This window comes from Podarcis muralis, chromosome 6 (genome assembly GCF_964188315.1).
Source record: "Podarcis muralis chromosome 6, rPodMur119.hap1.1, whole genome shotgun sequence".
Lineage (NCBI taxonomy): Eukaryota > Metazoa > Chordata > Lepidosauria > Squamata > Lacertidae > Podarcis > Podarcis muralis.
The window spans coordinates 45,996,860-46,020,007 of record NC_135660.1 but is presented as its reverse complement, the minus strand read 5'-3'; the positions used below and the strand labels follow the sequence as shown (position 1 = coordinate 46,020,007).

Genomic DNA, 23,148 nt, shown 5'->3' with positions numbered 1-23,148 from the left:
TTCAGAACAGGGAGCCTGCAGCTACATGTGCAACTGGTTCAGGATTATTAGCCAATTAATAACTCAAACGGACTCAAAATCCCATTAGGAGGAAAGAAACACTCATTGCTTTTTATTTCTTCTTTTTTACCTTGACAGCTCTTGGCCTCTTAGAGACTTTACTCTCCTGCAATTTCTTTCTACTATTGAATTAAGTGTTCTTGAAGGTTGAAGGGCTGGTAGCACTGGAAGCTGCTCCTCTGTCTGGCTGTAGGGCAGAGTTCTTTGCTTGATTGCACATTTATTAGGATATTCTGCCAAAGATGTCATCCCTGACCTAAGGAGACTGAGCTCTTCCCAATGGGAAAGGGATGTGAAGGTTTAATTTATGAATGTCTTCATTTATTCCATGGTCACAAATGCATTGTGTAGTAAACAATTCTCCAAATATTTAATCTGGAATAGCCCCAATGAGCCAGGGGGAAATTGGGATGGTGCAGAAGCCAGTGTTTTGTGGGTTGTAATTTATGCTAACAATATGGTTTCTCAACTGTAAGGGAATTCATATCCCCTAACATCTGAAACTTCTTGGTCCGGCTTTGCTAAGGTGGAAGTACACATTAACTGTATTTATATGGTTCTTTCTAGGAATCGCCACTGTTTTAAAAATAGATGTGATCACCAAAACTGGTTCTTAACCCTTTCCCCTTGAATCACTTTTCCATTAAAAACTGTGCCTCCCTCAATTGTATTTATCTTCTAAGGGGGAAAACATGTGGTATTTGCCCACTGCTTTTTTTAAGAAGAGAGAAAGAAGGTAAAGCAAGTTTACTAGGGAAACCATCCTGGGCCTGGGAGCAGGTAAAGAGGGGGCGGAATCTTACATTTGGATGGACAGTAGGTTTTAATCACGATGAATTCTTTTCCCAGGCCATGTGATTTTGGAGAGGCATGCTGAATTTAATAAGTGATTGTTTTTTATGTGAATCCCTGCTGGTTTTTTCCATACTACTCCTTTCTCTCCTCCCTTTCCCCTTCCAAAAATGTCCAGAAAGCCCACCCCCAACAATTGGGATAACAAGATCCTTCCCAAGAGCAGCATTTTCCCACTTGATGATCCATGTTTCTTTACCACCACTGTTCCTCTCTTACACGAGTCAATTATTTTTTTCTCCCAGAGAGAACAGATTGTTTCCCCATAAATTCCTGATGGGGTGCAGAGATTTTCCCCACTCACGTCTCTCCTGGGGATTCACAAACATTCTCCACCCCTGCTCCTGTGGGATTCCTATTGTACCTACCTCCAAATGGTAAAATCTGAACTGGGGGAAAATTCATGGCAGCCAATAGCAATCAGCAGGGCTCACTTGCATTGCTATAGCTTACTGGAATGCAAAAGTGGGAGGTGCGGACATAGCAGCAGAACCAAGCTGGTGTTCCTGCCAGTGTGTTTGCACTGTGCCTATCTCAATGCTGCCTCATCCCTCTCCCTCCTGTTAAGCCACAGTTACACCAGTGGCAGGAGGTCAGGTAAGTGATACCTCCCACCATCTGCTATAGACTACAGGTAACATCCTGAAATTTGACAGGCTTTATCCCTTCAGAAGGTGTGACCACACCTGGAAATTGCATCAAATTCTGGCGGGGAGGAAAGAGACTTTAAGGGGGGGGGAGCTTGAAAGGTGCCCTTGGGGTGTATCTGACTACAGTTTTGCCAGCTTAATCCATTCAGGATGGGGTCCTGTGCCTGCAAATTTCATCTATCACTGTGAAAAGGGGGGTGGAATATCACCTTTTAAGATTCCCCATTACAGCCAATGGAGCTGGGGAATAGAGCTTCATTTTTACAGATCAGATTCAGTCACAAATAAAGATTCAAAGTGGAAATATGCAAACCAGCTCTGAAACAGATTGGGCTACTTCACACACAAGCTTTGCTACAAAGCTAAAGATACAAGTAACAGCTTAATCTCGTGGCCAGTGCACACCCCTAAGAAATACATGTTTGAAAACTAGGATTTTAGAAGAGTACAGTATGATAAAAAATTATATTTCAAAAACACATTTGATTCAGCAACACCCTGAAAAGCTGCTAAATTTATTTGCTTTGAACAGAGTTCAATCATGTTAATTCAGATTGCAGATGGAGGAATCAACCTAATTTCAAAATGTGTCTCTTTCACATGTGCTCACCCATTACCTGAGAATGTACTGTCTTATACCTGAGTTTTCATTTGTATAGTTAAGTAAAAGTACATCTGGACATAAGACACAGTAATGGAAATATTTCAGTCATGTTGTCAATAAGTCATTACTTCAGTAAGGTTTGTTTTGCTTGCTACTTGGTTTTCCGGTGGGAGTTATTTCTCCATCATAATGAATTTTTTTAATGAGCCATCAAATTACTTATAATATATTTGGAAGTAATGTAAGGAAGGTCGAGATGGTGCTGAGTTTTGATTAAAGTTTTTAATGTTTTATCTGGGCATTTATGTTAGTGCCTTTGAATTATACTTGAATTTAGCCTTAATGACTTTTAAAACAGCATGGGAATGATTATATAGAATTGTGGTGTGTAAATAATTCTGAATTCTTTTTGGAATATTGACAGCTTGAGCTTCTGCCTCAAATGGAGAATACAATGACTCGGTCCCAATTTATTTATCCTCAGTTATTACTCAAGAGAGCTGAATCTTGGTGAATGCAGGCTCATGATTAAGGCGGTATTTCTGAAACAGGGACACTGAGTGGCATCCCCATGAGCTAAGTGATTTGAGCCTAGCTCATTTATCTAAGAGGAGTCACAATATTCAATGAATAAAGTCATTTGAGGCAGTTAAGCAAATTGAACCAAGTAAGGTTACTGAAAACAAATCATAATCACTGTATCAAGGAGTTATAAATATTATTTAGGAAGAAAATATTGTGATGGGTATGTGGTCAGAGGTGTCACAGAAATGCTGTCTGCAGTAAAGTGGAAAGGAATGGGAAATTAGGAGTTCCTACTGAAACAAATCACCTGAATAATGTCAAAAAGCCTAAAAGGCAAGATAATTATTGGGTGGGGGCTGCACATCCCTTGGTGAGGGAGAAGGAGGAATGTTTGGTGTGGTGCAGGCATAGGCAAACCCAGCCCTCCAGATGTTTTGGGACTACAACTCCCACCATCCCTAGCTAACAGGACCAGTGGTCAGGGATGATGGGAGTTGTAGTCCCAAAACAACTGGAGGTCTGAGTTTACCTAAGCCTGGTGTAATGGATATATCCATGTTACAGATCATCTCCATTACCAAGGCATCAGTAGCACACTTTAGAGTGCCAAAAAATAGGTGCCATGAGGACTGATGGTGTAACTTCATAGGTGTTCATAGCTACAGGCCTATGCAAGACAGATGCAGAAGCGCTATTAGTGGCAAGATTAGCTGCGTTTGGCCGTCCATCCATTTGAAAACAAACTAGTAGTTTTACATCTGTATATAGTTATATTCAAAATTTGAAAAGGGTTTCAGGATTATCAGGTGCATGCCACTTAAAGTGTTAGCATAGCATGTGTTAGCATGTGCAGGATGAGAGCATGTTAAAAAGCAGGCCATCAAGATTAAGAGATTAAGTGCAGAGGAAAACTCCACTTGACTGCAGAGCTGGTGTGTTATAGTGTACTTCAGTATCAATGTATCATGACAGTTCTTTGGTTAAGGTAGTGACAATGGAGAAGAACAGTTCAAGGTGACACAGATGTGTGTAAAAGGGGAAACTCCAACATCCTTTTCCAAAAACATGTCACTACAGTGGTACCTCAGGTTAAGAACTTAATTCGTTCTGGAGGTCCATTCTTAACCTGAAACAGTTCTTAACCTGAGGTACCACTTTAGCTAATGGGGCCTCCTGCTGCCACCGCTGCCCAATTTCTGTTCTCATCCTGAAGTCAAGTTCTTAACCCGAGGTACTATTTCTGGGTTAGCAGAGTCTGTAACCTAAAGCGTCTGTAACCTGAGGTACCACTGTAATACCTTATTCCATTTGGTAATAGCCTATGCTAGCCTTCCCCAAATTGGTGCCCACCAGATATATGCACTGGGACTCTGAGGCATTTGGACCACAAAAGATGCTGGAGAAAACTGTCTTATGGAAAACTGTATTGTGGAAATACTCTGATTTCTGATCTTATCTATCACATTCACAAATATAAGATGTTCATCAGAGGCACCAAAGAATTTTAAAACTTCAAAATATGACATATATATTAATTTTTGCCCTACTTTCCTTCTCTATACCCCTTGTTTTGGAGGAAACTATGGCATTTAGGTTTATAGAGTGCTGAGATGAATGAGGAAAAGGAATCCAAGAACTCCCTGCCCCATGCTTCCTGAAAGGAAGTAGATGAAGAACCCAGTGGGCAACTTAGAAGAAGAATGGGGAAGAAAGCATAAGATTTAGTTTTATTCAACTGAACAGGAGTGTGGGGGGAGAGAGAGAGAAGGAAGCAAGAGGAATAACTGTGATAAATATGTTACTTACAATCCATAAGCCAGAAAATAAAAGTGAATGGTGTCCCCTAATTGAGAGAGCCACAGGTAAGTGATTGGTTAATATAAGAAAATAAGGAGAGCCCTGATGGATCAGACCATTAACCCATCTAGTTCAGCATCCTATTCTCACAGTGGCCAACCAGATGCCTATGGGAAGCCTGAAAGCAGTACCTGAGTGCAAACACATACTTCTCACTTGTGATTCCCAGCAAGTAGCATTCAATTTGGCAGTGGAGGTAGAACATAGACATTGTGGTCAATAGTCATTAATAGGTTTATGCCACCTCTATCAGTTTCCAAAGCACAATTCAATAGCTACTTATCTGGGAGCAACTATTCTCCAGAGACACAACCCTGGGTTGGGATGCAACCACAGGCATCAGTCGCTGTCACATATCTTGGCTGTGAAGCTGCTGCTGGATGATCACACAAAGCAGCTCACGCACCCTTCTCCACTACCTTCAGTGGATACCTGTTTTTACACACACCGTCTCCTCTCCCTTCCCTGTTGTTTCTTCATTCTCTTTTTTCCCTCTCAAACCATATGGAGGTATCTTCCCAGTTCAAGTAATCATGTGAAGGGAGCAGTGGGGATAAGCACACTACCTCTCCCCTAGTTGGACAGCAACTGTATGAAACAGGCAGCATTTTTGTATCTAAGGAGGCTTCCCATTGGTTGCAGAAACCTGATTTCAATGGACACTTCTTGGAATCTCCTTAGAGCCTTCAATTCCCTATCACAGCTCCTAAGGGCCACAAATGGATGTGCTTTAGCCATCCCAAAGAATTCTATACTGTGTAGGGATACATATGGTATATTGCAAATGTTTCAAGTTGAACGGCACACTGCTTGCATTATCCTCTTTGAATTGTTTTTCAGTTGCCTCTAACAAATAGTATAATGTGTTGTACTTGAAATCTGTCAGATATAGCATGTTATGTATGGTCTTTGCACACACACAAAGCAAAAACAATTTTCTCTAGCATCTTTTGAAGTTCACCTCCTTGTTTATTTGGTTGGATGTTTTTGTTGTTGTTCTGAAGACTACTGCTTCCCTTCCTGTTTTTTATTTTATTTTATTTTATTTTAGGGTCTATTTTTCTCACTGTGGCTCCTTAATAATGATGTCACTTATTGGAATCTGTCAAGGGACTTCAAAAGTAGAGAGCATTTAAAAGGTGTGCCCAAGTTCAAATGTATTATGAACACGGCACTGCCCCACACCACTTTGGCCTTTCGTGGTGTGCACAAAAAATTGCACACTACATGTACAATTAAAACTATCTGCAGACATGGCAAATAAAGGAAAGCATTAATCATTTTGGCTGAGTATCGGAAGACATCATTTACTAGTGCAAGGCTATGATAGAGTATTTCTCAAGAGAGCTGTAGCAGCCTTTTGGTTTAGGACATTTCAGATTAGTCTGCGGCTGAAGAAGCTTGGGGAGCATGCTTTAAAGAACTGCCCTGGGCCAGTCCCCACGGACTGAATTAATGTCTTCCGCAGAGTTAACTTCTGTGACTCTGGATTTCTGGTACGTTTGCAAAAGCAGTAAATAGGACGGTTAATCTGCAAGATAAGGCAGAAAGTTGCCAACTGTCTTGTACTCAGCTAATTTCTTTACTTCTCAACAGAGCCAACAAAGAGAAGTTTCCCATTTGTTTAAAGGAGTAAGTATAATGAAGGGCTAAAGAAAAAAAGAACTGAAGCTAAATTGTGCTTTAAAAGGATTGGAAATGCTAATAGACAATCTGCTGATTTCACAGGCTGAAAAATAGAAAGGGGATAAATGATCTAGATAAATGATCTAAATAAAGCAACCTGATGTGACCCTGAGAGTTAAGGGGGAAATTTCCATATCTAAACATTCCTCAACTGTGGAGTCCGTGCACAAGGGCCTAATTCAACAGATGGACACTTACGTCTCCATACGTGGCTCCAATCTCATGGACAGTGTTATGTGTGTGCTGGAGGAGAGAGGAGTGTGCTTCCCAGCAGCGGATCAACATGGGCTCATGATGTCCAAAGTAAATATTTATTTATTCCTTCCTTCCTTCCTTCCTTCCTTCCTTCCTTCCTTCCTTCCTTCCCCAGCCACTCTGGGCAGCTTCCAACAGAAGGTTAAAAATACATTAAAGCATGCCAGTGGCACAAAGTCATGATGCAGGCAGTGGCGTAGCATGGGGGGTGCCAGGGGTGCCGGCCGCACCGGGCGTAACATTTTGGGGGGCGCGTTTGGTCGGCCCCCCTCGAGGAAGCGGGAACCTCTCCAAGGCACAGCGTGCCGTCGGTAGAGGAAAAAAGCCGCGCAGCAGCAGCAGCAGCAAAGTCGGGAGGAGGAGGAGGTGGAGCGAGCCTGCTAATTCCTTGCTGGGAATTAAGCGGCTCAAGACTCTCTCCACTGGCCGCCTGGGTAGTGAGCCGAGCCGAGCAGGGAGTCTGGCGAGGGGGCGGGAAGAGACTTTCCCCCCTTTTTTCCACCTCGCCTGGTCAAAAAGGAGAGCGGAGTCTCCTCAGGGCGTCCTCAGGCAGGGCAGGGAAAGGCAAGCAGAGCGAGGAGGAGAGAGGGGGGGGGGAGCAGCCAGGAAACGCCGCGGTGTGGAGGAGGAATCAACTTAGGAGAGAAAGCGAAAAGCCTTGGAGAAAGGGAAAAAAGGAAAGAAAAGAGGCAGCTCCAGGAGAGCGCGGGGGAAAGAGAAGCCTCGCTGCTGCTGCTTGGGAGAGTAAATTACTGTACTTGCCTTGCCCCGGGTTAGGGGGCGCAAATTACTTGCCTTGCCCCGGGTTAGGGGGCGCAAATTACTTGCCTTGCCCCGGGTGCTGATAACCCACGCTACGCCGCTGGATGCAGGGAATGCATCTGGAAGGCATACATGAATGCATGAATGCTGAAAGTGTGTATAAGGGCAGGGGGGTGTACTTGAGTCCCATCCCTGACACCCTCACTAATCCTGTCCCTGTTCCAATCTCTCCTGTGTTGGACGTTCTGCAGAGGGTTTCTTCAAAGGAAGTCAAGGACACAGGGAGAGTGTGACATGTGCAAGGAAGTTTGCAGCGGGAATTCCACACACATCTCTGCCTCTCACCTACACTTTCAGCATTTGGACAGTACATGCCTTTAGTATAGTAAAGTCTATATATGTCCAGTAAACAAAATACGTACCAACTAGAAGAAAAGGAGGGAAGAACTGGCTTATCAGAATGGTGGTGACCACCCAAAATGACAGAGAAAACAAAATCAATGTTGTGGCTACCAGTTCATTGTGCTCAATAGCCCAAATCAAATGGAATTCCCCAATGACTGAAGAGAAGAAACCCAAATATGAAGAGAAAAATTATATTTGCTCTTGTAAGCCATAGATGAAGTAACAAATCAAAGCTCATCTATTATAAATTCCTATAGCTTCATTAAAAAAAATAGTTTTATTTGTGGTGATTAGTAATTTTATTAGTAGCTTATTAATGCTTTGGCCATGGGCCATTCTCATATAAGGTAGATGGGTGCAGTACAAAAACCAGTAGGATAAAATACTGCATAAAATCTCATTACTACCTGAGGAATTTTATTGCTATGACTGATTTTGTTTTAACTATAATTTTAATGTTGTTTTTTTTCTGCCTTGGGTGTTAGAAGTACAGCAGCAGAGATCATTGCATTAGGTAACCTAAAGGTTAATTCTGTTGACAGTCAACTGAGGGGTGAAGGTGTTGCCTAGCAACTAGTCTGGTTGGCATGATTCTTGAAGAGGTAACTCAAGTTCTGATAGGCTAGCTCATTCTGCTGGATTTATCTCCTGTATTCTAGTTGTATGTCTCCCTGCTATGAATTAGGCTAGGCCTTATCTGATTGTTGCTCCTCAATTTATCATATAATCACAGAATTGTAGAGTTGGAAGGGACCCCAAGAGCCATCTCATCTAGTCAAACCCCTGCAATGCAGGAATCTCAGCTAAAGAAAGCATCCATGACAGATGGAGTACTGAAGTATTATCCCCCTTAACTATTTCCTTTCTCTCTGGATACCATCTGTGTTATTCAAGTGATTCTGCTAATAGAGTGGATTATAGATAAATAAAAAAATATTAAATAAAACAGATAAGGTGTCAAGTTGACCACATAGAACAGCTACTCACTGTGGGCAAGGTAGCAAGCTGGTCAGGATCCCAACCCCTACTACACATAACTGTTAAGATAATCAGAGACAGTAATCTTTTACCATAACTGTCTTGCTGCATTAAACAAACCTATTATGTTCAGATGTCCTCAGTTCCACAGTATTTTTTACCAAGAGAAGTGCAAGAACAAATTCATATGGGAAACAAGGACATTTTAGTGCCCCAATTGCAGTGCCCTGTTTCCTTCAACAGAAGGAAATCCCTAAAATATATTATTTTTCTGGTCAAGGGGAGAAGGCATAGCCCCATGAAATCACACTTATTTTGCATGCCTAAGGTCTAAGATTCAGACCCTGACATCTCCAGGTAAGTGTGGAGAAAAACTCCTCTCTGAAAAGCTGCCGGTCAGTGTCAACAATCCTGAGCTAGCTGGACCAATGATCTGATTCAGTTTTCTAAGGAGAGAGATAAACATGCAAAGATGCCAGGCAAACCCTAAGGATTTCTGAATAAAATGTGTGAACTTTTTTTTTTTATTATGCCTACCCCCATATTAGCAGCTACGTTTCCTTCAAGGTATGCATGTATTGTTTCACCCATCTTTTTACACACACTGCTATGAAGATCACCTTGCTCTTTTTATTTCATTTTCAAACAAAAGCATTTTCACAAAATTGATGGGTTTCTTTCCCCACCTACCCACCCAATTTGGCAGTAAGCATCCATTCTATTGAAAACACCGCGCCGGAAAAACTCAGCAGCCTACAGATGCTCAGTTCTTCCCAGTGTGCTTCATCCATTTCATTTGCATGAGCATTTTAGACTGCGAATACGACATGCCTGATCTGCTATGGCTCAGTGATTCAGCTATTTCTGGATGGTGAAGCAGAGAGACACACTTTGGAAAAGGGGAGGGGAGCTTTGGAGCAAGAGCTTTGTTTAATAAATCAGTGCAGCAGCAAAAGAACACAACAAACCAGGGCTTAAATAGCATCCAGAAAAGCTGCTCGGACAACAATTGGCATAATTGTCAAGGATAAAACACATCTGCGAAATGGCCCTCATAGGTTGAGGAACCCAAGCATTGCTTCTATTGATCACAATGAAGGTTACAGAAGTAGATTTCCCCCCCATATATGTTCAAACAATACATTCAATATTAGTAGAGGAAGCATAGCCTTTGTACTCTAGGTATTCACAAGGACCAACAGCTTTTGTTTGGGCTGTGTGAAAATTGCCCCACAAGCCACATTCATGACCCCATTCACAGGCAATTTGTGTTGGGGGGTGGAATTATGACAGCAGCAATAGCCTCTTGTATATTTATTTTTAAAATAAATCTATATATATGTGTTTGAAGCGCACAGGTGACAGAACCTTTGTTGGTAGCTGCTAGGTCCCTTCCCAGTAGTGATGTAGGGAAGTGAGAGCTGGACCATAAAGAAGGCTGATCGCCGAAGAATTGATGCTTTTGAATTATGGTGCTGGAGGAGACTCTTGAGAGTCCCATGGACTGCAAGAAGATCAAATCTATCCATTCTTAAGGAAATCAGCCCTGAGTGCTCACTGAAAGGACAGATCCTGAAGCTGAGGCCCCAATACTTTGGCCACCTCATGAGAAGAGAAGACTCCCTGGAAAAGACCCTGATGTTGGGAAAGATTGAGGGCACAAGGAGAAGGGGACAACAGAGGACAAGGTGGTTGGATAGTGTTCTCGAAGCTACCAGCATGAGTTTGACCAAACTGCGGGAGGCAGTGGAAGACAGGAGTGCCTGGCGTGCTCTGGTCCATGGGGTCACGAAGAGTCGGACACGACTAAACAACAACAACAACAAGGTCCCTTCCCCCTGCTTAAAATAACTCAGAACAACCATGAATGTAGCATTGTTTTGGAATGTGCAGGTTTTGAGGAAAACAATGGCAGTGGCCACTGAGGAGAGCTCAGAGGGTTTTGGGGGGGGGAGGGAGCCCCAAATCATGTTTACAAACAGAGACAAAAACGGAATACCACAGTTATCATTGCCATGGAAGGCCAATTTCCTTCCATGAATCCTCAAATAATTCACCCCCCCCCAAAAAAAATTACCACATTTATGAGGGAAATGAATTTCATCACCACCACCCCAATTTCAAACCCGAAGGTCTCATGGCTGAGTGTAAGAACATTTTGCTCCACACCAGCTTCTTCATTTCAAAACACTGTGGTTCTTAAATGGACATTTATGAATTCATAATATACTGCCACCCTGCCACCAATTTGGGGGGTTCTGTATTAGCAGAATTGTTTCCTAGAGGAGAATTCCCAGCCCTATTGACATACAAGATGCCCCCATCAGTACTGGAATTCTGGAAGCTTTTGAAGGCACTTCTGTTTACACACAGGCATTCCCTGAGCTCCCAACCTGTTATCCTGTCTCCTCTGTTGTTTTGAATGGGGTTGTTTTCCTGCCTATTTTAATTATATATGTTTATGCCTTAATGAGTTGTTTTGTGGTGTATTTTAATTCTATATATTAATTATTTTTTGTGCTTGTGCTATTGATTTTTTTACTTGTAAATCATTTAGAAACCTATTTTAGTGTTTATGCAGCATATACATTAACTGATGGTTATGGTGTCAGAATTGAAGGTTGTTAGTCAACTGGTTCCAAAAAAAAAAGAGAGAGAGAGGCTTGCTTGCCAATTTGAGGCAAAAGCCCTCCTTTGAGAAAGTTTGGGTCAGGACTATTTCATTCCTGCCCTCCTGTGAATTTTTTTAAAAATTTCTTTCAGAAAATATTTTTTTTCTAAAATTATCTTTAAAATATTTACAAAGCTTATTTACTATTTTATTTATTTACTTTTCACCATCTATGTCTCAAGGCAGCTTGCAACAATAAAAAGTATGTAGTATACAAAATTTAAACCATAAACTAAACCTCAAGCATTTAAAGCGTGGAAAATTTAAACAAGAACATGAGAATTCTAAAACATTGCAAACGGATTCATGGAGCAAGGGCCTCACAAAATAAGATGGGTTTAACCAGGTGCCTGAAACAGGGTTGGTGCCGGTCTAACTTTTAGTGGGAGAGAGTTCTACAAAACTGAAGGCATGTGTTCTCATTGATATGAACCCTGCTTCTGGTCGGGGGGAGGGACCACTAACAGTACCCTCCCAGATAATCTCAAGGGATCAACTTGGGCCATACAGTGGAAGGCATTCCTTAAGGTATAAGGAAGGCCTAGGTTTTTCAGGGCTTTGCACAACAGTAGAAGAACGTTGAATCTGGCCCAGTAGTAGATGGGAAACCCATGCAGGTATTTTAACACTGGTGTAAAGTTTTGGTGGTGTTCTGTTCCCATCACCAGTCTAGCTGCAGAAATATATATATATATATTTGCTTTCGTAGATTTTCACGGGTACAGGAATGCAGGTTTTGGTGTCCTCGGGTATCTTCCCGTGTAAAAGTTGGGGTGTCTAGGCGACGTTTCGACGAGGTCTCACTCGTCATCTTCAGGCTGGTGCTTTCGGCTTCTTGTTACTGGAACAGAGCAGGATCTCAGTGTTTGAGTTCCTATAAATACTGTTGAGGAGGTGTGGCCTCCTATGTTCTGGGCAGAGAGGAAGTTCCCAGGCTAGTGTGCCTTTTCTTCTTTTGTTCCTTAATTGCTTGAGGGATATCTTGAGTGATTTCTTGAGTGATATCCTGAGTACCACTTAGGTGGGTCATTAGGTGTGGATTAGTTGCTAAAGCCTTTGTGTCTTGACCTCTTGAACTTTGTGAAGAGTTTTTCTGAGAAGATGGGTGTACTACATTTAGTTGTGCTCTGGCTTGGCTTCGTGCTCGCCAGCTTCACAGCTCGCCCCTATACACGAAGCCAAGCCAGAGCACAACTAAATGTAGTACACCCATCTTCTCAGAAAAACTCTTCACAAAGTTCAAGAGGTCAAGACACAAAGGCTTTAGCAACTAATCCACACCTAATGACCCACCTAAGTGGTACTCAGGATATCACTCAAGAAATCACTCAAGATATCCCTCAAGCAATTAAGGAACAAAAGAAGAAAAGGCACACTAGCCTGGGAACTTCCTCTCTGCCCAGAACATAGGAGGCCACACCTCCTCAACAGTATTTATAGGAACTCAAACACTGAGATCCTGCTCTGTTCCAGTAACAAGAAGCCGAAAGCACCAGCCTGAAGATGACGAGTGAGACCTCGTCGAAACGTCGCCTAGACACCCCAACTTTTACACGGGAAGATACCCGAGGACACCAAAACCTGCATATATATATATATATATATATATATATATATATATATATATATAAAATAATATATAATATATATATTATATATTATATAATAGTAATTATATATATATATATATATATATATATATATATATATATATATATATATATTATTACTATTATTATTATTTATACCGCGCCCATCTAGCTAGGTTTCCCCAGCCAGGTGGGCGGCTCCCAACAGAATATTAAAAACACGATAAAATATTAAACATTAAAAACTTCTGTAAACAGGGCTGCTTTCAGATGTCTTCTAAAAGTCAGATAGTTGTTTATTTCCTTGACATCTGATAGGAGGGCATTCCACAATGCAGGCGCCACTACCGAGAAGGCCCTCTGCCTGGTTCCCTGTAACCTCAACTCGCAGTGAGGGAACTGCCAGAAGACCCTCAGAGGTGGACCTCAGTATCTGGGCTGAGCGATGGGGGTGGAGACGCTCCTTCAGGTATACTGAACTGAGGCTGTTTAGGGCTTTAAAGGTCAGCATCAGCAATTTGAATTTTGCTCAGAAACATATTGGGTGTACATTCTGAGACACTTACAGAAGACTATTGAAGCAGAGCTCAAAGTGTGACAGAATCATGAAATAATACAAGGGGAAATAAGAAAAGGAAACTGAGGACATCCACTTCTCCCTAGGTTTTTCGCCCATCTATGAATGATACTTCCCTCTCTCAAAACAAGTAGGTTCTGATCCAGCAGCCAAGAGAGAGAGAGAGAGGAATTACATGTTCCTCCTCCTTCCAGATGAAACAAAAAGGCATAAAAGCACCAGTTTTTCCTCCGATCACACCCGTTTAATAAACCAGGTCCTGCATGCTTCATGACAAGTGAGATGCTAATTGGTCTTGACAGCCTTGCGGAGAAACAGACAGCAGATGAAACATGAAGGAGACCAGCAGTGAAAATTGAATTACAGGAATGGGTTCTCTTCTGAAGGGCATGGGAGCCACTTGTGAGGATCCACACAAGTATACAAGAAGTGAGAACTTCAAAGGCTGCAAAATTGATTGCCAATAAATGCCACTGAATACAGGGGATGTTGAGGAAGCACGCAAAGGGTGTGTGGTAAACTGGGCAAGGAAAAAAGCTCACCCTAAAATTGACACCAAATAATTGATCCAAATAATATTTATTTTCCTCCGTACAACCAATACACTGTTGGTGGCAATAAAAAAAAGGTCAATAAGATACAGGTTTGGTAAGAACTCTTTGGTGAGAGAACCCCAGCAGAGATTTATAATCACAAAACATGCAAAGCGTGGAAAAATAGGCTGTTAGATCTTTAAAATATGCCCTTCTAGGTTCCAAAAATTCCCTTAGCATAGAAAAAGACTACATGCTTGGTAAGTTAAAAATTGCTTACTTACAAACTCTTCAAAAGTCAGATTCATTTGCTTTTCCATACAGCATTCAGAAAACACATGCAATAAAACTTGGTTTAGCTATACAGTGGTGCCCCGCAAGACGAATGCCTCGCAAGACGAAAAACCTGCTAGACGAAAGGGTTTTCCGTTTTTCGATGCGCTTCGCAAAACGATTTTCCCTATGGGCTTGCTTCGCAAGACAGAAACGTCTTGCGAGTCTTGCAATTTTTTTTTGCTCCCCCCCTTTTTCTAAGCCGCTAAGCCGCTAATAGCCTTTTAGTCGCTAAGCCGCTAAGCCTTTAATAGCCGCTAAGCCGCTAATAGCCTTTTAGCCGCTAAGCCGCTAAGCCTTTAATAGCCGCTAAGCCGCTAATAGCGCTAATCCGCTTAGCCGCTAATAGGGCTGCTTCGCAAGACGAAAAAACTGCTAGACGAAGAGACTCGCGGAACGGATTATTTTCGTCTTGCGAGGCACCACTGTAGCAGTGAAAGTTCCTAAATTATTGGTATAGGAACATAAGAAAGGCTTGTTAGAGCCATGCGATTTGAGCTGCAGAAACCAGCTCAAAGTCTTTTCACATGCTGAGCTTCTCTGGAACAAAGGCTTAATTACCTAGACCAGTGTTTCCCAACCTTTTTTGGGCAAAGGCACACTTGTTTCATGAAAAAAATCTCGAGGCACACCACCATGCCAGATGGGGAAAGGTCACTTTTTACTTATGTAAAAAAAAATTAAAAAATAGTAACAGCATAGAAGGTAATGGTTAGGCTAGCATCCCTCTTCCAAATATGCTAGGTTTTTATTTGCAGGGACTGTTCTACATGGGAAAGCATTCAGCACTGTCATTCTCCCATCTGCCATCTGAATTGGTCCTATTCTGGGTCAACTTACTCTGCTGCATGTGTAGATGAAAATGGCACCAAGTGTGGGGGAGGGGGCAGAACAGGTTTCAGATACAGGATATTAAGCATACACGTACTTCAGATTGAACTGGTTGCTTGCTTTGCAAGTTTTCATTTCCCAAATGACTGCCTTGGCAAGCGCAATACCTACCAGGCTCAACGCCGATCTCGCGCTGCCGCTTCCCGCGCTCTCAAGGACCCGGGAGGAGGAAGGCATGAAGGGAATCCCGAAGGCGCGAAAACCTCGCGCATGCGCAGGCCTTCCGCCTGCGACAGCCCAGTAGGCCGGCCGAAGCGAGCGGCGATGGGATGTGGGAGGGAGCTCGCTCGCCGCCCCGCGTGTGCCTATGTGGGGCACGTTACAGCCCCGTGACGTCAGCGCCACGCAGGCAGCCAGGCAGGCAGACGGCGAGAGCCCCGCGCTGGGCGGCCTCTCCTCGCCGCCGCCGCCCTGCCTCTCTCCGCCCGACTCGCCCGCCTCCCTCCAGGCAACATCTCGCGGCACACCAGGCAACGTCTCGCGGCACACTAGTGTGCCGCGGAACACCGGTTGGGAAACACTGACCTAGACCCTCCCAAGGTAAGCCAAACCTGGCAGGACAGCTTACTCTATGATTTTAAGCCCTTTATGCATTAATTAGACTTAAGCATGTTGGTTATATGGGACGCGGGTGGCACTGTGGGTAAAAGCCTCAGCGCCTAGGGCTTGCCGATCGAAAGGTTGGCGGTTCGAATCCCCGCGGCGGGGTGCGCTCCCGTTGCTCGGTCCCAGCGCCTGCCAACCTAGCAGTTCGAAAGCACCCCTGGGTGCAAGTAAATAGGGACCGCTTACTGGCGGGAAGGTAAATGGCGTTTCCGTGTGCTGCGCTGGCTCGCCAGATGCAGCTTTGTCACGCTGGCCACGTGACCCGGAAGTGTCTCCGGACAGCGCTGGCCCTCGGCCTCTTGAGTGAGATGGGCGCACAACCCTAGAGTCTGTCAAGACTGGCCCGTACGGGCAGGGGTACCTTTACCTTTACCTTTTATGTTGGTTATACGAGGCTGGTTATCCCACATATACAGCATTCTTGCTGCCCACCCACCAATAGGAGCATTTTGGTTTTCCTTAAGCATTGTACGAACAATTGTAACTCTTGAAGGTGATGGCTATGGACATGGCTGCCAGAAATCCCCAGACTTACAAGGGCTGTAAATGGCATCATCACAATCAGAGACAGACTACTTGCCATATTGGTAAAGTGACTGGTTCACACATGCTATTGTTTGTATGCAGGTACATCCAAAGAAGGCTGGTATAATGGGAGATGCAAGGTTCAGTTCATGGGAGATTAAAGGAGTACATAGGTGAAATGATATACAGCTATGGTAGCATGTTACCAACTGTGGGATCACTCAAGAGGATGTAGTCTGACCAAATCTAGTCTTTTGTTGGCTGCAATGCATATTGGCTTCCTTATTTACATAACTGATAGCAAAAGCGCTGAGAAAAGATGATATAGCAAATGGTCAACAGCAGCAGCAAATCAAGGGTCATTTGGTTCAGAGATCTGGGCTTCGCTTACTCCAAATGCCCTTACAGGTTGGCCTGATGGGGCTCCCATGGCCTTCTTCTGCCAGGTGAACTCCACCTAGTCTCCCCTTCCTTAATTTTATGGTGACTTTCAATCCCTCTCTCTGGCTCTCCTCCTATGGTCAGCCCTGCTTACGCATTTCAGTCTCTGCTCTCCCATAAGAAGACAGAAGAGATATAAAGCCCATTCAATGTCTCTCCTTTTCCTTCTTGCCAATTGGGCTTTCTTCTGTGCTGGCAAGGCCCCATGTGCCCACCCAGGTCAGTGGTCTCATTTGGCCGTGGGTGGCCAAGGTCCCACCAACTAGGGATGGGTAAATCCTCAAATTTCCCCTTCTCTGTTTCTCATGCTTCCACATTTATATATCAACTTGTGATTGTTTATTTTTTTAAAAAAGTCCTCATGAAAATTAATCAGGATATCAGTGCAAATTTGTCCTAATATACACATATTTATTTGGAATTTTGTCTAATATATGCAATTTTGCCAAACAATTTCCCCCAAAATAAAGCATTTTGTACGCTTTCTTCACTACATTCACTAATGCTATTTTCACTAGTTTGCCATAAACATCTTGTAGGCCACTGTGAGAACAGGATGCTGAGACCAGGTTTGGCCTGATCCAGCAGGCTCTTCTCATGTTTTTATTTTCCCACCAAGAAAAATAAAAATAAAAACTTCTGAAAAAGAAATAACTTTTTTCTAGGAAGTTTATTTCACTTATGCAGTTTAGAAGCAGAAATGTCAAGAACTTCTTCAAGAGCACACTAAATGTCAACAGTGTGAGGGTGTCAGTGCAGCTCTTTTCACAAGCACTTAAAGGAAAGGTCAGGCATGAAGCCAAAGGCCATCATGGAAACTTGGTTGTCTGCGCTTTTCAGCAGAGGTCAGCTGTGACTAAGAGTTGGTGAAATGCTTCTGTGTGGTGCTGCGTAGCAATAAGTAGGAAGTGAACTATGAAGGAGAAAGGAGACTGAAAACTAACAGCATAGTAAAAGGTGAGTGGCTATGAAGAAACAGACATTCTGAGAGATGTGTGCTCTTCCAAAATGCCTTTGTACTTCTCCTGAATCCCTGGTTGATTTGCTGACTTTACTATAGCTAAGGTGTGGGGAACCTTTGGCCCTCCACATGCTGCTGAATTACCACTCTCTCAATCAATTTTGTGCTTGTCCATATAACCCTACTGTGTAACAGTTGCTACTTACCACAGCTACTATTATGCCATAAGACCCACTGTCCTATAATATCACATATGGTATGTACAGTTGTTTATGGTTTCATATTATTTTTGCTCTAAAATGTGTGAGATCATGATGTTGTATTTATTTGCATTACTTAGAGCTTTAAGTACTGATGAAGCCCAGGACAGTGAAACAAGGCCAATATTCCGGAAATCCTTATCGAGACTCTGTGTAAAGATTTTGTGGAACTGTAACAACTTTTCATGTGGATTTTTTGGACTTTACGAACAGACAGATGGAATAGACACCATTACACAGATGGACTTATGCATGAACTGACTAAAGAATGATCTGATCCACTGGGTCTTTTGCTTTGTTCGTTTGTTGAACTTTATGAGTTACTTCCGTTGAAATTTATAATTTGATATTATGAACAGTATACCTTATTTATTTAAGAACACAGCTGGTTACGTCTCGTGTGTTTATTGAGTATGCTTTACGTGACCATAGGTTCATTTGTTGTTGTTGAACTACAACTCTCATCAGCCCCAGCAAGCATGGCCAGTGGCTAGGAATTATGCGAGTTATAGTTCAGCAGCTTCTAGAGCATAAAAGGTTCCCCAGAACAGCTATAGCTGTTATGTATTAAATAAGAAGGTATAAGTTTATTCTGCTTTTCCACCAAATGGAACCACAATGTGCCTAACAAGGAGCCAAAATAAACTGGCATGGATTCTAACTAGCCTTTTGCCAGCAAGAGCATCCTTGGAGCAGGATTATACCCATGAGGTGCTCTCATCAGTGGAAGGAAGCAACTTTCACTGATCTTATAATCTTTTTGCAGTCCCATGCTTCAGAGGGTTGTGGGGTCAGTGAGAGAAGCATGAGAAGCAGTGCAAAGGGCTGCAGGGGGTATCTGTTAAAAATGTGTCCCTGCTTCTACCACCAGGTCCCTCCACTGGTTCTCAGTTCTGTCCATGAATGCAAGGAGTTGTTCCGTCCACAGAACCTAGCTGGAATCCAAGCCATGACTATCACAAAATAATAAAACAAATTTAAAAGAAAAGCAGGCATCCAACTGAGCAATAGTAGTAAACTCATGCAATTTAAGATATATCCAAAACCTTCTGAACTAAACATTTGAAAAGGAGGAGTAATACAGCCTCAGCCAACCACAGCCACCAATGTCACCACTGAGAAGGCTGATATTGTGTGCAAGACAAATAGGTAAAATAGCAGGGACTCCTTAGATAACATCCAGATGTATGAATAGGATGATACAGGAGAAGAGACTCCAAGAACTGAATGGTGGCCCATGGCCTAAAACTGCAAATAGGTGGGCAAAATCTAGTCAAGTGAAGCTTTGCTAAGCACAGAACTAGCTATAATGGCCCCTTCTAGCTGTAAAGAAACTGAGCTCTTTTCTGAGCTTTGGGTCAGCAAGTAGATCAGGCTTCCTCAAACTTGGCCCTCCAGATGTTTTGAGACTACAATTCCCATCAGCCCTGAACACTGGTCCTACTAGCTGGGGATCATGGGAGTTGTAGGCCAAAAACATCTGGAGGGTCGAGTTTGAGGAAGCCTGAAGTAGATACTTCTTAACTGATTGGCAGCTTCCAAAGCTCTGTCCTACTTCAGTTGGCTTCTGCAGCATCAGCTTTTTTTTGGGGGGGGGGTGCTACCTTACCTAGCAGCAGTGGATCCTGACACCCTGTCAGTCTACAACTTTCAACAATTCTCCAAAAAGCAACAGAAATCCTAAATGTTCATCTTTCAACTAACACCTAAGAGGTTGTTGGCTTACAGCCCTATCACTACTGACCATTGGCCATACTGGTTGGGGCTGATGGGTGTTCAGCCACAGGTTCCCCATTCTTGACCTATGAACAAATCCCTAGCACACCCCTTATGTGGACAGCTGTCATTCAACAGCTTGTTACCACTGCTGATGCTATTGAAGTCTAAACAATGCAACTGCCAGTTCAATTGTTCCTCTGCACAGCTATAAAATAGAGTGATTTCTCATCTACAGTACTGTCAAAATCGTCTATGGAAAGAAGTAGTTGATTGGAAACTCACATAACCTACTTTACTTAAAAGAGCTGTGGTGTATCCCGGTTTCCGTGTCTGAAGTTCTCCCATAGCCTCATGTCTCCTCTGCTTAATGATGGCAAAATTAAACTAAGCTCCTTCTAAAGAGGAGGCTCTGGGGAATATCGGGAAACAAAAGGACAGGAGTTTCAATTCTCTCTTCTTGCTGAGAATGGATTCTGCCTCATATAACTGCTGATGTATAGTCATCTTAAAAGAGTTTGTTAATTTCCAATGGGGAAAAGGCATAAAAGACGAATCTCCTTATCTTTAATGGAATGTTACTGAGCTATACAAAATGGCTCACATTCAAAACAAGTGGGGAAGTGTCTTGTCTGTTTTGCCATGATAAGAGACTGTGTTTAGTACACAGCATGCATTCCGCTCAATCTGCTAAATGTGAGAGTGGTTTAAACTTAATGACAGAGAAAGCTTCCAAATGTCTTGGGGCATCACTTGCTTAAAAAATAATCATAATCATCAGACTATCTAAAAAAAAAAAGGCATATCAGACGTTGCCACATAAAGGACTGGTGCATGAAACATTGCTCATGCTTTGTCTTTCAAAGCCAAGAGTCCCTCCTGCTAATTTTGGGAATGGGTGAAAATCATGAGGGCTCAAAACATGTTGCACATCTACTGTGTTTTGGCATGCATAAGCCTCAGACTCATGTGCTCCTACCTCCCCACTCTTCCCCCGTCATGACTGTGAGGAGACTAGAAGCACATACTCCATTTTCAGCCAACCATGGTTTGTTGTTACATCAGAACTACAGAAATATTTGGCTAGCATTGCCTGGTTTATTAAACCAAGCCTGCTTCAAAGCATGGTTAACAATCCTGGCTTGTTTCAATATACTGTAGGTAACAATAGCCACGGTTCTGGTGTGGACATAACAACTATCTGTGGATACTGTGCAAATTTATTTACTATAATTACAACATGTTGAAGTCATGCCAAAGTTCAATGCATTCAAGGAAAAAGAGGAAAAGAATCAAGGTCAGCTTTGGTTGATTAATCTTGGTACTATCTGAACCTTACAATGATCCAATAAAAACCTGTCATAATAACTGCAGAAAACTCACAATCTGAATTGTGGGGAAAGGATGGAAGAATCAAAAACTAAGATACCAACTGATGGCTGAACTTATCACCAAAATCCCCTGAAATTAGGGTGATCACTTATGCATCCCCCAAAAAGAGTGCAAAAGGGACACATATTTGCATAATATTTGCAAATGCTCATTCACATGTAGAAATGTAAATTTAGAAATAATTATTATAATAAACCAGTACATCTCATCATAGCGGGAAAGACTGTGACCAGGTAACTTGTCTGCTTGCTTACTCTGCTGTCCAGATGCTAACTGGATGGTGGGCATTTTCAAGGCCTCTGTTTTCTCTTTTTATAGTTCTTTTTCAATCCTTAAACTGGTCTTGGACCAGACAACCCCTTCGAACAGAGGACTGTCTCCTGTAAAGGTGGGTTTTGGTCACCTTGTCTGAAAAATACCTGTAACCTAAACTGTTTTATTTCCTCCCTGCCTCTTTCTGCTAGCCCTCCACCATCTTTTTCTAAGCGTTATGCCAATCAACACTCTGCTAAAGTCAAACAAGGACAGATTAACGTCATTATTTCCTGTAGGCCTTGGGAGGGGAGGAAACTAGGTCTCTGCCCACTTTCAGCAGCTACCACTCAGCTCTGATCACCGGGTCAACAGGAAATGAAAATGAGCCAGAGTGGAATACAAAGTTAGAAGCAGTTTGTGAACTGAAATTGTTCAAATACCTGGTCTTCCAACCCACTAAATTCAATTTCCAGCACACAATGAAATGAGTGGGAGGAGAATCATTCCATTCTGTGCTTAATATCAACCCAGTCTGTGCAAGTCTAGCCCAATTGTTTCACTGTGTTGGCAAGAGATACTGCTTCACATTCACTGAATGCCTGAGCCAGATTTTATGAGGTTTATCTTTGACAGAAGACTACAATATTTTTAGGGGCAATAATTTTCCTGATTTTAAAACAGGATTTCCCTAGATATATATTTTTTCAGGGGTGGGGAGTGAGTGATCACACAAGGCACCACGCATGCCTAAAAATCATCTTCCTTCACCTGGCATTGACCCTAACAAAGTTATCAGCCAGCAACCAGACTGGCTGATCCAGAATATATATTCTGTGCCTAAGCCTTCTTACATCTGTAACCAATAAAGCTGTGGCTAGTTCAGTGCCAGGTTGATATTTAGAAAAATATCAAAACAGAAAGAAAGGTGTCTCAGGAAAGAGATAGACTCGTGTTCTTTGCAAATATGCAAAATGGTCCATACATTAAAAAAAAAATTGCACTTACATAATTTTTTGGAATGCAACTAAATTTCGCAGTTCAACATTTTGTATAGCTGTAAAGCAGGGCTTGAAGTTCAACAAACATTGTTTGCATTCATCTGGTGGGATTACAAAGCTATTTTTGTCTTTTGCTTAGTCAGGACAGAGAAAGGGTATGGCGGAGCTGCAAAAATGGTAAGGGATTTTTTTAAAAAAATCCCTTGAGAGCCAGTAGTACTTTAGATTTAACACATCGCAAAGGAGGCATGGGATCAGAGACACTCTGGCTTTCAACCTTCATAGCTGTTTTTCTTTATTGGAGCTGTTTATATTGAAAGTTAAGTTACCTGCTATCAGGAAAAGGAGAAGGCTGTATGCCCTAGCCTTAGTATGATGCTAAACTCACACAGGTGCTTATCTCAACAGTCTTTTAAACATCTTTTTACCTTGATGCTTTGTTACCTAGACTGCGGTACTTTGCTGGCTGGCTGCATACTTGAAGGTACAGCAGCCACTTAAAGGAGGTGATTTGCATTTCGGAGCAATATGCAAAGACTGATTCTCTACTTCTCTTGTCAAGAAAGAGGGGTGGAACCCACTAAATATAGCTGTAGATGAGGTGGACATATTTATCCCTCTTTCAAGTTCAGGCCTGGGGACCAAATGAAGCCAACAAGCCCTTTTCTGTCTGGACATCTGGACTCTCACTAGGTCATGCCACTGCGAAGGCCACACCCCTCCCAGCTTTGCCCTACGTTCTCTTGGCAAGTGCTTTTGCCAGGCT

General features: G+C 42.6%; 1 protein-coding gene and 1 long non-coding RNA gene across 2 annotated transcripts in view; one reads left to right on the top strand and one right to left on the bottom strand.

Moving 5' to 3' along the window:
- The window catches only part of SORCS3 (sortilin related VPS10 domain containing receptor 3), a 410,327-nt gene that overhangs the window by 135,152 nt on the left and 252,027 nt on the right, over positions 1–23,148 (bottom strand). The gene's annotated exons all lie outside the window — the stretch shown is intronic.
- Positions 17,620–18,405, top strand: LOC144327997 (uncharacterized). Its single transcript, XR_013393191.1, has 2 exons — positions 17,620–17,757; positions 18,102–18,405. It is a non-coding gene; the product is annotated as an uncharacterized LOC144327997 (long non-coding RNA).